Raw genomic sequence first — 12,256 nt, 5'->3', positions numbered from 1 at the left:
ATATTAACAGTTATATGTATGGACTCCCTGCATACTGGAATGATTGCAGATAATGGAAAAAGTCAAGCATGATACACAATTTTTAATGGAAAAGGGAGGAACTGGAAGATTGCACTGTTTAGTCTTCTTTGAAATACCATGGTGCTAATCTTTGAAAAACAAAACCAAAAGCAAAAAAACAAACAAACAAACAAACAAAAACCCTGTAATTTATAAGTCCACAGAGGGTGGCCAAGTATCTATTGTCTAATATGAGTTTGTGAAAAACAATCTTACTAAATAAACTCATTTTACTTCTTAAATAAATGGCAAAAAGAAGTGTGTATAATAGTATGGCACAGTGGTAAAGAATCCGCCTGAAATGCAGGAGATGCAGGTTCAATCCCTCAGTTGGAAAGATCCCTTGGAGTAGGAAAGAGCAACCCACTCCACTCTTCTTGTCTGGGAAATCCCATGGACAGAGGAGCCTGGTGAGCTACAGCCCATGGGATTGCAAAGAGTTGGACATGACTGAGAGACTGAACATACATTCATGCATGTTCAATTAGATAAATGATCATTGCTGATCCTATGAAAAATTGTGATATAAAGAAAATTCAGTTATCTGCTCCTGGCCTTGTTTAATATATTCAGATTACTCATACAATTGTACGTGCTATATATGCACAGTTTCAAGTTCTGATTAATTCATTTAACATTATATCATAAACTGCATTCTACTCTTATGTGACAAAGTTACTAAGAAATCTGATCTTGGTGGGGATATAAACATAAAATATTGTATTTTTCCTCTAGTCACTGCTCCCACTGTACTCTGTTGAATAAACACCCTTTCTCCACAGGCAGATTCCATAGTTTTCTGCTCTTTTAAGTTACTCAAAGTCCAGCCTCGCCTAGTTTCTAAAATTTTGGTGTCCTAAAACCCCCTCCAATGCAGGCCAGACTTGTAGCCAAAAGGATGTGAAATGAGGAAGGGAGTATAACCAACTTTTCACTCCTTCTCCCTCATTGGGCCCCTAAAGACTGGGCTAGGTGTCTGGTTCAACGGTTTTTTTCCTTTTTCTTTTGCAAGGCTAATTCCTCTGGTATTGAGGGCTAGAAGTAGGAATAGAGGAGAAATGAGTCTTGCTCTTTTTCTTGGTCATCTATGCTTCTCCAGCTGACACTGACTGCCCTCAGTGTTCCAAACTGCCTCTCCCATAGTACACATCAATTCCTTCAGTGAGCAGAAGGGACCTCGGTATTGTACCAGCACCCTCACAAGGAAGCTCTGGCACCTTTCTGTGTTGTTTATTGGATTTATTTACTTGTGTTTTCCATGACATCCTATGGAAAAACCTGAACGAACTTTTTGGCCACTCCAACTCAATACTTTGTTAAGTAGTCTTCCCTTTTGGTGGAACACTGCAAAAACAATTCAAGCCCCAATATCTTCCTGGTGTCTCTTGACCTACAGGAAATCCACACATTATTTCTTGTATGCAATCAATGTCCCCAGTGCATTGGACACACACAGTCCTATCAGCTATCATATCATCACAAGATAATTAAATTTAAACTGTTAGCCAATGCCAATGCTCTTCATATAAGGTGGGGGTAGGGTGGGGAGTGAGAATAATGTAAAGTATAGCTACTACTGAACCCTGCCTTCTGTAGGTGGCCATGAGGCCTAAGTTGATACTCATAACTTCATTTTTCACCCCTTCATTTCACATCCCTTTATCCCTCTAAGCATCTTGACCTTGCATTCTTTATTTAGTTCAGTGCCTAAATCTTAATTCCCAAATGACTTTGGTCCACTATGGACTTATTTTTGGACTTATATTGGCTATCTTCACTGAGTTGCCTCAGTTGGATTTCAAACATCATCTATGTTCCATGTATGGAGAAGGCAATGGCACCCCACTCCAGTACTCTTGCCTGGAAAATCCCTTGGGTGGAGGAGCCTGGTAGGCTGGAGTCACTAAGGATCGGACACGATTGAGAGACCTCACTTTCACTTTTCACTTAGACGCATTGGAGAAGGAAATGGCAACCCACTCCAGTACTCTTGCCTGGAGAATCCCAGGGACTGGGGAGCCTGGTAGGCTGCCATCTATGGGGTCGCTCAGAGTTGGACACGACTGAAGCGACTTAGCAGCAGCAGCAGCATGTTCCATGTATAGCAGCAACTGAATTTCCCTTTGATGACTGGGATTAATCACCACATGGCTATGATAACCCTTTTCTGCCTTTAATTCTATAGCTCCAGAAGCCAAAGATAGCCAGGGGAACTTTCAGCTTCCAACTCATCTGATTCCTGATGGAAGCGTTCCTCCCTTAGATATAAGACCTCAAAAAGCATGAGCCCAATGTTGTGGGGAAGAAAAGCAAAAATTTCTTTAGTGGATTATTTGTTGTGATAGTGAGAGGTCCATTTTTACTTCCTCTTTTATTTAGTACGTGGGTTAGTACTATAGGAGATCCTTTTTTAATCTCCAGTGTTCTGGTATTTTCTAATCTGCCTTGGTATTGAATCTTTTTCTTTCATTGTTCTGGGTACACAGAGGACACTTTGAAACTCAAAACTCATCTTTTGAATTTGAGAAATTCTCATTTTTTTTTCTTTGCTAATTTCTTCCCCATAATTTAAAATCTCTATTTTCTCTGGATATCCTAGTAGCCAATAAATAGTTCCCCTGGTTTAACTCTGTGTTTAAATATTTTTTTTCCTTTGATTCTTTGTGTATTGTCCTACTTTCTGAGATTTTTACAACAGTTTAATTACAATGCTTTGACTAACCTTTTTACCACTCACTAGCTGTATAATATTGGGAAAGCTGTTTAATATCTGTCTGCTTCCTCATCTTTGAAATGGAGATATTAGCAGGAGATAACCAACCATATTTCACAGTGTTTTTTTGAGGATAGCGTCAGAAAAAGTGCTTAGAATATTTTGACACACACTAAGTACTCAATAATAAATATTAATTAATATTAGCTATTCATCAGTATCTTGTGAACCTAGTTAGTGTAAGTGATCTTTGGGCCATTTAGAAGATAATTTCTCACCAGATCCTGATCTTGGCCTGTTTTGAGAAGATCAAACAGTTGGCCTTTGGCAGTCATGCCTCTCTATCTCATTATGTTCTTCAAGTGCAGCAATTTTCAAAATCCTTCTCCAGTTTTGCCTAAATCTGTACCTGTGGTTTATTGTTGTTGTTTAGTTGCTAAGTCATGTCCAACTCTTTTGCGGCCCCATGGACTGTAACCCCCCACGCTCCTCTGTCCATGGGGTTTCCCAGGAGTGGGTTGCCATTTCCTTCTCTAGGGGATCTTCCCAACCCAGGGACTGAACCCAGGTCTCCTGCATTGCAGGTGGATTCTTTACTGCTGAGCCACCAGGGAAGCCCTGTACCTGTGCTTACATGTGTATATTTTGTAATGTAAAATTACATGTAATGTGTTGTAGCAAACTCTTATTCTTAAAAAGGGAAATGATGGAGGGAAAATGATGATTCATGAGAATGGTCTGCTCCAGGAGTGTGCATTTATCCTTTTATCAGGCATCTTTATTTAACACTGCCATGTGTTTGCTGCTGCTGCTGCTGCTAAGTCGATTCAGTCGTGGCCGACTCTGTGCGACCCCAGAGACAGCAGCCCACCAGGCTCCCCTGTCCCTGGGATTCTCCAGGCAAGAACACTGGAGTGGGTTGCCATTTCCTTCTCCAGTGCATGAAAGTGAAAAGTGAAAGTGAAGTCGCTCAGTCGTGTCCGACTCTTGCGACCCCATGGACTGTAGCCCACCAGGCTCCTCCGTCCATGGGATTTTCCAGGCAAGAGTACTGGAGTGGGTTGCCATTGCCTTCTCCAGGGGATCTTCCCAACCCAGGGATCGAACCCAGGTCTCCCGCATTGTAGGCAGACTCTTTACCGTCTGAGCCACCAGGGAAGCCCTCTGCTAATTGCTAAGGACAGAGATTTTGTTTGTATCATCTTCTTAATTATTTTCAGCATCTACTATGCTTCAGAATGTATGTAAGTTCACAATCTATGACAGTATTTTTAAAGTATGGGTCATGAAATCAATCCAGTATGTTGAAACTTGAGTTAAAAAAAAAGAAATAGAATAGTATAGAATAGTAAATACCATAGTACATTGCATGTAATAAAGTTCAATATTGCTTTATGGAATTTTTATTTCAGTGTGTCCTGGGGTTGTGATTTAAAAACATATTTTTTACTACTCAAGTCTGGGACAATGAAGTTGGAAAGCCACCAATGGAAAAGCCAATAAACAAAGAGGTATTTGCAACACAATGTGATAAATATTATGGTGAAAAGGGGAGTTAAGGATTGTATTCTGGAGGAGGGATTCTTGATCTGTATTTTAAAGGCTAGACAAATTGTAATAAGTGTGGAGTAATATATTTCCAGTAAATGAAATAGCATAAAAGCTCAAAAATCCTTGTAACTAAAGGAACAAGTATAACTAACATATAAGTAAGAGGAAGGGCCAGATCAGGGAGCTTCTACTCTTCATCATCTGAGGAGCTTGGATTTTATATTGACATCTCTAGAGAGCTACTAGAGGATGGGGAAATGACAAAATTTAGTATCTGTTTTGTATTGAACGCTTGCTAGCACTGTGAAGAATGGATTTGAGGATAGTAACAGGAGGCAGAAAGTGGAGAACTGGAGGCACGGAGAGCAAATAGGAGGCACAATAAAGGCCCTTTTAATCAAGAGAAGAGATTTTAAAAAGACAGGGAGATGGAAAACACAGGACTGGGCAGCTGTTTGGATGTGTGGTGTAAGGAAGAGTCTGATACCCAGCTTTCTGGCTTGAGCTACTAAAGCAATGGTAATGGTCTTTTTCTGGAAGGTTGCCTATCTCCACTTCATTTCGTTGTTTTTCTGGGGTTTTATCTTGTCCCTTCATCTAGGACATAACCTTCTGCTTTTTTATCCTGATAAACTTTCTGTAATGTGGCTTTTGTTTAGGCTGCTGTGGGATTGTGGTTCTTCTTGCTTCTGTGTGCCCTCTGATGGAGGAGGCTAAGAGGCTTGTGTAAGCTTCCTGATGGGAGGGACTGGCAATGGGAAAAACTGGGTCTTGCTCTGGTGGGCAGGGCCTTGTTCAGTAAAGCTTTAATTCAATTATCTGCTGATGTTACAGTGTTTTAGTCACTAAGTTGTGTCTGACTCTTGCGACCCCATGGACTGTAGCCTGCCAGGCTTCTCTGTCCACAGGATTTTCCAGGCAAGAATATTGGAGTGGGTTGCCATTTCCTTCTCCAGGGGATCTTCCCAACCCAGAGATCTAACACAGGTCTCCTGCACTGCAAGCAGATTCTTTACCAACTGAGCTACAAGGCAAGCTATCTGCTGATGGGTAGGGTATACTCCCTCCCTGGTAATTGTTTGACCTGAGGCCACCTAGGGTCTGCAAGCCCTATGGTGGTGTTAATGGAGACCTCCAAAAGGGTTGCCACCAAGAGGGACCTTTCCACTGCTGCTGCCAGTGCCCCTGTCCCTGTGGTGAGCCCCTGTGGATCCACCACCCCCCACCTCCCACAGGAGACCCTCCAACATGAGCAGGTAGTTTGGATTGTCTCCTGTGGGGTCACTGCTCCTTTCCTCTGGGGCTTGGTGTGTGCAAACTTTTGTTTGTGCCCTCCAAGACTGGAGTCCCTGTTTCCCCAAGTCCCATGGAAGTCCTATAATCAAATCCCACTGGCCTTTAAGATCAGATTCCCTGGGGATTCCCAGTCCCTTTGTCATATGGCCTGACATGGGGTTCAGAATCTTCATAACAGAAGGGGAACTTCTTTGGTATTATTGTTCTCCAGGTTTTGGGTCACCCACACAGTGGGTATGGGGTTTTATTTTATCGTGATTCACCCCTCCTACTGTCTTGCTGTGGCTTCTTCTTTGTCTTTGAATGTGAGGTATTTTTTTGGTGGGTTCCAGTGTTCTCCTGTCAATGGTTGTTCAACCGCTAGTTGCAATTTTGGTGCTCTCGCAGGAGGAGATGAGTGCACATCCTTCTACTCTGCCATCTTGAACCAGAAGCAGTGGGAATGGTCTTTACTTAGGAAATATTGACAACAGGACTAATAGCTTGTGGTCTTGACCAGGTAAGAATAATCAATAAACACTTAAGTGGTACCTATGTAGTTAATGTCAAGCATTGAGATAAGTGTTAGGGCCAAGAAGGAAGGATAGGATAATAAGACATGTCCTTGAAGAAACAGGAATCATGAATTCAAAAAGTAGCAAATCATGATTTCCATGAAACCTGAATATCACTCAGCTTGAACTGATTTTTTTCTCTTTCTGAAATATATTGCATATTTACCACAGTTAAGTATATACACTATTTTTTAATATTTATTTTATTATTTGGCTGCACATCTTCTCTGGTGGCTCAGTCAGTAAAGAGCCTGTTTACAATGAGGGAGACCTGGGTTCAATCTCTGGGTTGGGAAGATCCCTTGGAGAAGGAAATGGCAACCCACTCCAGTATTCTTGCATGGAGAATTCTATGGACAGAGGAGCCTGGTGGACTACAGTCCATGGGGTCACAAAGAGTCGGACATGACTGAGTGACTAACACTTTCACACTCTGGCTGTACCAGGTCTTGGTTGTGACATGTGGAATCTTTAGTTGCATCATTCAAACTCTTAGTTGCAGCATGTTCCCTGACCAGGGGTTGAACCAGGCCCCCTACATTGGGAGCACAGAGTCTTAGCCATTGGACCACCAGGGGAGTCCCCTCATTGTTAGTTAATAGTATTACCTGTGTTTTTTCTTCTTAATACATTATGAGGTCTTTATCAATTCAGTTCAGTCGCTCAGTTGTGTCCGACTCTTTGAGACCCCATGGACTGCAGCACACCAGGCCTCCCTGTCCATCACCAACTCCCAGAGTTTACCCAAACTCACGTCCATTGAGTCGGTGATGCCGTCCAACCATCTTATCCTCTGTCGTCCCCTTCTCCTCTCGCCTTCAATCTTTCCCAGCATCAGGGTCTTTTCAAATGAGTCAGCTCTTTGCATCAGGTGGCTAAAGTATTGGAGTTTCAGCTTCAACATCAGTCCTTCCAATGAATATTCAGGACTGATTTCCTTTAGGATGGACTGGTTGGATCTCCTTACAGTCCAAGGGACTCTCAAGAGTCTTCTCCAACACCACAGTTCAAAAGCATCAATTCTTCGGTGCTCAGCCTTCTTCACAGTCCAACTCGCACATCCATACATGACCACTGGAAAAACCATAGCCTTGACTAGACGCACCTTTGTTGGCAAAGTAATGTCTTTGCTTTTTAATATACTGTCTAGGTTGGTCATAACTTTCCTTCCAAGGAGTAAGTGTCTTTTAATTTCATGGCTGCAGTCACCATCTGCAGTGATTTTGGAGCCCCCCAAAATAAAGTGTGACACTGTTTCCACTGTTTCTCCATCTGTTTGCCTTGAAGTTGAGAGAGTCAGTTCCTAGGCAGGTTGATAGGGAGTCTAGGGGTCCCCAAGGAGAGAGGGGTCTGGAATTCTCAAGGAGGAAGAAAGGACAAACTTTTTTTCTTTCTCCACATTCCTTAGGATTATATAACAATAATGTATCCTGCCTGAGGACAGTCTCTGGATTAAGGACAGTCTTTGGATTAAACCTTCTGGCTAATTCTGTTATCTTAAAATGTAAATTATGGGAGTAGGTCTGATGAGGTCTTTACAACCTCCAGACATTCTTTGGATTCACTGGAGAGTATATAACTTCATTGTTAACACTAGCAAGCGGGTACTCTTTCTACCCCCTTCTGATGCCTATGTCAGAAGCTTTCTCTATCTCCTTTATACTTTAATAAAACTTTATTACACATAAAACTTTATTACACAAAAGCTCTGAGCGATCAAGCCTCGTCTCTGGCCCCGGATTGAATTCTTCTCCTCCGGGGGCCAAGAATCCCGGTGTATTTGCGTGATTCAACAACAACCTTTCAAAGTGATGGGACCAGATGCCATGATCTTTGTTTTCTGAATGTTCAGCTTTAAGCCAACTTTTTTCAGTCTCCTCTTTCACTTTCATCAAGAGGCTCTTTAGTTCTTCTTCACTTTCTGCCATAAGGGTGAGATCTTTATGGAGAGGAATTGTTATATTCCCTTTATATTTCCTGGCTTATTATGGATACTGTGTCTAAGAGATGGAGTAGAACGTCATGGCCATTTAGAATTCCATATGATGAAATGCTCTATCATCTTTCTATAGTTCTCTAGTATGTTTGAACAAAGTTGGGTTTGTCTCAGCTACTACTGAGCAGTTTCTTCTCTGTGATCCATGTCCCCTCTTTACCATGCCTTGGGTTTCACTCACTTGGCTGCTCTTCCCTACCTAGAACTCTGAACCTATTGTCTTTGATGAAATGATGTTGCTGCTGCCACATGGATCTCAGTGAAGGAGTGATATGAGGAAGGCTACATTTAGCATTACTGAACTTTAATTTTTCTTCCATACCATCAACACAAAACTAGTTCACATAAAACGTTTTACTGAAAGTTTGGGGATGATTAAGGGAAGTATAACTGCTGACTGTCTTATTCCCCATCCTCATCCTGTACTGTGAGGGTAAGCCCATCCATTCATCCATCCAGGCTGAGGGAAGAGCAGGATGAGCAAACAATGACTATTTTCTGGGGCTTCTTACCAAACTGTAAAAATAAGAGATAATACAGGCAAGACCATGTAACTCTGATTTTTTCCCATGCTGACCAGAGTCAATGAAGAAGCTGCAGGTTAGGGTTACCCAGAAGCTTCCTCAAAAGTGCTGAATATAGTTTACTCTCTCTCTCTCTCTCTCTTTTTTTTTTTTTTTTGGTATTTTTGCTGCATCACAAAACCTGCAGGATAATTCCTTGACCAGGGATCAAACCCATCCCTCCTGAAGTGCCAGATCCTAACCACTAGGCCATCAGGGAATTCCCCAGTTAATCCTTTTTATACATAAATTTATTCGTATCCATTATGACATCTTTTAAAGTACAGAGACCTTATACCACAGTGAAGACTTCTTATAACTATTTCACTGTCACATTTTTATTATATTGTCATTACCTTGAAGTAAACTGAAATGTTAGTCACTCAGTCGTGTCCGACCCTTTGAGACCCCATGGACTGTAGCCCGTCAGGCTCCTCTGTCCATGGAATTCTCCAGGCAAGAATATTAGAGTGGGTTGCCATTCCCTTATTCAGGGGATCTTCCCAATCCAGTGATTGGACATGGGCCTGTTTGCATTGCAGGCAGATTATTTACCATCTGAGCCACCAGGGAAGTCACTGTCTTAAGGTGGTATATATCCTGTTGTCAGGGCCACTAGGAATGGAAAATGCAGAATACTACTTTGAGACCTTTTAACAGTTCTTGGTCAAATTCCTTGTGTGTTCTCAGCTTCTGACCTCTTCCAGTCAAAAAAAAGGCAGTCATTTCACAATTCTGCCCACTTTTCCTCCTTGATTTGTGTCTTTCCACAAGGTCTAACTCTCCTCTAGGTCTAGCTCATTCATGACGTTTCTCCATAACTTTCTATCTTAAACTTTCAGATTGTGTTTCTGGTCACTAGAATTAGACCAGAATTTTATGCTGATCAATATTACATTATTCCTTTATAGTGATTCTTCAGAAGGAGTTTCTTCCTGGGCGTACCCTGGTTCCTGGCTTCCTTCTCTTGAGATTTGTGGCCCTCTCTTCCTTTAATGAGTCCTTTCTTTAGGTCTCTAGCTACAAATCTACCCTTGGCTTTTCTGGAAACTCTCTACTTCCTGGGGTTGGTTTCAAACTAGGATGAGTTCTCCTTTCCCGAAACAGCAATCCAAGGACACAATGACCCATTGCAGGATATCTCCCATCAAAGTCTTGAGTTTCTTAGCCTAGATTTACACTCTAGGGGCATTTCAGAAAGGGAGTCCTAGGGCAGACTTCAGTTTCCAAGTCTGGTACTTTCCAACATCTCTGTCAATATGGTATGCAAATATACCTTGACATTCTTCCTCTAGCTTTCCTGTGGGTAACTATTAGATCAAACAGACACATGGACACAAACACACAACTCCCAAGGACATATGATTACTGTCTAAATCCATGATAAGGAAAATATTTTTTTTCTCAGTGCAATATATCTTTCACAGATTTTGCTGCCCATACTAGAGATATACTATTTGTCAATCATCAGTTTCAGTTTCTTTTCCCTACTCTCCAACAATGCACAGAGGCATGTCAGTATTTAACAAGTTCCATTACAATTTCTAGCCAGATAACAGAATTACATAACTGGGTAACATTTTAAGCTTCAAAAGACCCGGCACAATTTCTCCCAGCATTTGATTATGAACAATTTCAAAAGTATACAAAAGTTGAGAGAAGTTTAGCAGTGAATTCCCAAATACCACCCCCTACCCCAGTGTGCCTCAGTTTCCTCAATAACAACTGAATTTTTATAGTATCTGAAAACTGAGGTGGCGTGGGAGGTCTACCCACGCCACTACTCTTGCCTGAAGAATTCCATGGACAGAGGAGCCTGGTGGGCTGCACACAGTCCATGGAGTTGCAAAGAGACTACACTAACACATGCCCCAGTTGGGTATCACATTATCTATGTATCTACCCATTCATTCTCTTATTTCTTTTATGGATTTCAAAGTAAATTTAATATACCAGTACTCTTCTCCTTAAATACTTCATGTCATCACTTACAGTTCAATATTTATTAACAGATTTTTTTTTTTTTTTTTTTTTGACCTGGACTGCCAGGGAAGTCCCCAGGTTTGTTTTTTTTTTCCTTTTGAGGAAAAATTTACACAAAATGAAATTTATAAACTTTATGTGTACATTCCTTAAATTTTGGAAAATACATACACGTGTGACCTAAACCCCTAGCAAGACGTAGACTATTACTATCGCTCCAGATCCCCTCATACCTCTTTTCAGTCATTCCTCTCCCTAAACAACCATGGTTCTGATTTTTTCTTCCATAGGTTAGGTTTGTTTGTTCTAGGACATTCAGTTCAGTTCAGTTGCTCAGTTGTGTCCAACTCTTTGTGACCCCATGAATCTATATGTAATCATATAGTATATGCTCTTTTGTACTATGTAAAGCTTCTTTCATGTAGCGTGATACTTTTTTTAAGTTGTAAGATAATTGCTTTACAATGTTGTGTTGGTTTCTGCTGTACAACAATGTGAATCAGTCATAAGTGTACATATATCCCCTCCCTCATGAGCCTCCCACCCACTCCATACCCCATCCCACTCCTTTAGGTTGTCACAGAGTCCCAGGCTGAGCTCCCTGTATTATACAGCCACTTCCCACCAGCTATCTATTTTACGCATATTACTTTGCCAACAAAGGTCCGTCTAGTCAAGGCTATGGTTTTTCCAGTGGTCATGTATGGATGTGAGAGTTGGACTGTAAGAAGGCTGAGCACCGAAGAACTGATGCTTTTGAACTGTGGTGTTGGAGAAGACTCTTGAGAGTCCCTTGGACTGCAAGGAGATCCAACCAGTCCATTCTAAAGGAGATCAGCCCTGGGATTTCTTTGGAAGGAATGATGCTAAAGCTGAAACTCCAATACTTTGGCCACGTCATGTGAAGAGTTGACTCATTGGAAAAGACCCTGATGCTCGGAGGGATTGGGGGCAGGAGGAGAAGGGGACGACAGAGGATGAGATGGCTGGATGGCATCACTGACTCGATGGATGTGAGTCTGAGTGAACTCTTGGAGTTGGTGATGGACAGGGAGGCCTGGTGTGTTGCGATTCATGGAGTCGCAAAGAGTTGGACATGACTGAGCGACTGAACTGAACTGAAGTGAACTGATGATACTTTTAAGACTCATCCATGTTGTTGTGTTTATCAGTAGTTTGCTCTCTTTTATTCATGGATAGTATTTCATTCTGTGAATATCAGTTGAGTTCAGTTCAGTTGCTCAGTCATGTCTGACTCTTTGCAACCCCATGAACCACAAAATGCCAGGCCTCCCTGTCCATCACAAACACCCTGAGTCCACCCAAACCCATGTCCATGAGTCAGTGATGCCATCCAGCCATCTTATCTTCTGTCCTCCCCTTCTCCTCCTGCCCTCAATCTTTCCCAGCATGAGGGTCTTTTCAAATGAGTCAGCTCTTTGTATCAGGTGGCCAAAGTATTGGCATTTCAGCTTCAACATCAGTCCTTCCAATGAACACCCAGGAATGATCTCCTTTAGGATGGACTGTTTGGATCTCC

This window comes from Bos mutus, chromosome 2 (assembly GCF_027580195.1).
Source record: "Bos mutus isolate GX-2022 chromosome 2, NWIPB_WYAK_1.1, whole genome shotgun sequence".
Lineage (NCBI taxonomy): Eukaryota > Metazoa > Chordata > Mammalia > Artiodactyla > Bovidae > Bos > Bos mutus.
Note: the sequence above shows the minus strand (reverse complement) of the source record.